Source organism: Gossypium hirsutum, chromosome A09 (assembly GCF_007990345.1).
Source record: "Gossypium hirsutum isolate 1008001.06 chromosome A09, Gossypium_hirsutum_v2.1, whole genome shotgun sequence".
Classification (NCBI taxonomy): domain Eukaryota; kingdom Viridiplantae; phylum Streptophyta; class Magnoliopsida; order Malvales; family Malvaceae; genus Gossypium; species Gossypium hirsutum.
Genome location: NC_053432.1, coordinates 5,231,340 through 5,233,733, shown reverse-complemented (window position 1 = coordinate 5,233,733; position 2,394 = coordinate 5,231,340).

Genomic DNA, 2,394 nt, shown 5'->3' with positions numbered 1-2,394 from the left:
ATTATTGATTACAAAAAAAGGAAATAAATTTTATATAGTATAATTTATAAACTGTCATCTGTCATAATAAAAATCTACCACGTATAACTGTTGACTATATTAAAAAATTAATTCAATGCAATTTTCTTATAAAAGTGTAGCAACAGAATTGGAATAAATATTTTTATATATTTTGTTAATATATCCAACATCCTCCTCATTATAATTTTTAATTTTGTTTAATATAAAACCTAAAATGGACACCATGTACTTTTTAATAATTATAATTTAACGATATATGTTACTTAAAAACACATGTTGCTATATTTAAATCATTAATTAATTTTAAAATCATTTATATTTATTGTTCACAATATCGATGCATTTGGACTTATTTTATTTTCAGCATATTATTATACGCTATATATGAATACAAGATTATACATGCATAAATGTAGTTTATTTTTACATCAATTTTTCGCGTGATACTTAGATTAATTGAAATATGCATGGATATATAAATATACACTAAAAATGCAAAATTTAAGATTAAGTATAATTCCACCTATAATTAAGTTAAATAAAATATTAGAAATACAAATTATAAGGAAAATTGACGCTAGTATATATATTTAATAATTTTTAAACTTAAAATATATTTTTAAAAATTAACTTTTAATGTTGACAATATTTGAAACTTATAATATGTTGGACAAAACACACTAGCGAACGAATATAAATATATAAATAAACAAATTTTTATATTTATGTAAAAAGAAAAAAAAAGAATAACTAGATTTAAATAAAACAAATTGAATAAATATTTATATTTAAAATATCAGATACAAATCTGCATTAAAGGAGTCTTTGATTGGAATAAAATCAAATCAAATCAAGATATATGTTATTTTAAAACAGATTCTGTACAATATTTGCTGAGAAAAAAAAAATTTGTCTTGGGCCCGACATTTCACGTTGCCCATGTCGTGCGAGTGCGCCCCAACCCTAATGGATTTGGATCTGCAGCCCCCTTGCGCGGGAGGCAAAGTTACATGCTTAGTCATTCAATTTATCCTTCAAGTGGGTTCTCATATATATAAATATCTCACACTTGGTATTTAATCAATGTGGGATCTAAAATTTCCTTTTCCTCAACAAATATTCACAAGTAGCTTACTTTAAGCACCAATTTCTCATTTATTACTCAACTATTTTGAAAAATTACATTTTTTTCGAACACAAAATATTATAAAAACATTACAATATTAATGCACAAAAATAACTTGGGCATCGCATGCAAATCCAAATTAGTTGTTTACTAATACATTATATACTATTCATTTAAAGTTACCAATCTTTAAAACTATGAAATTTATTAATATGTTAGTTTATAATAATGTGTTTTTTTTATATAATGCCTAAAAGTTCTAATAATCTCTGCCCAACTTTATTCCTGTCCAACTTTTAAATAAGAGGATTGTAATACCCCGAAACTCGGCCTATACGCTATGGCCGAATCTGGCGGCGTCACATGTGAGTGCTTTTTTAGAAAAATCTTAGCAAGTTAAAAATCATCCAATTTGTTATCTTACTTAAGTCGTGAAATCTCTATTCCAAATATTAAGTGAAAACTTTCATTAACGCGGAAGCTAAAACATCATTAATTCATAAATCAATAATTTAACAATTTAAAATCCCAAAATAAACCCAAGAATAGTTCGAGTCCAAATACATATTAATCCCCAAACATATATTTAAATAAAGAAAACAAAATAAAGTGTTACTCAAAAATCCGTAAATGTCTACCAGTAGTCACCATCGAGCCCTCCGTCACACCGATCCATCTACTGCTGAGGATTACCTGACAAAAAAAATAAACAAAAGGGTGAGTTTTCGCAAACTCAGTGTGTACATCCCCACAAATAGCATGCATACAAACAGATAACAGAATACAGTTATTTGGCCTTAGCCATACAGATATAGCATGCATAACAGATCAGATATCAGAAATATCATGCCCACGAACCCTGCACACCATCTCCGTCCAACCCATCACACCATGTGGGGATAAAATCGACCCACCCAGCCCTACACATCAAGTATGGGGAAATAATCGACCCATCCAACCCTACACACCAACTGGTACCGTAAAAATGGTACATAACAAATATACGCAGCATGGCTGCCAGATAACAGGCTAATCTCCTCTCAGACTTCCTTTTCTTCACAACAATCCCAACTTAATGCAATGCAACATAAATATTATGGCATGCTTATATACAAATATCAGATCATATGTCATGTCAGAACAGATATACAAAATCAGGAAAATATACATGCTTGTATTATCATACTTCCGCATACAATGTAGTAATCAAACAGAGTATAGGGTCCAAGTAACATTTACCACCATTA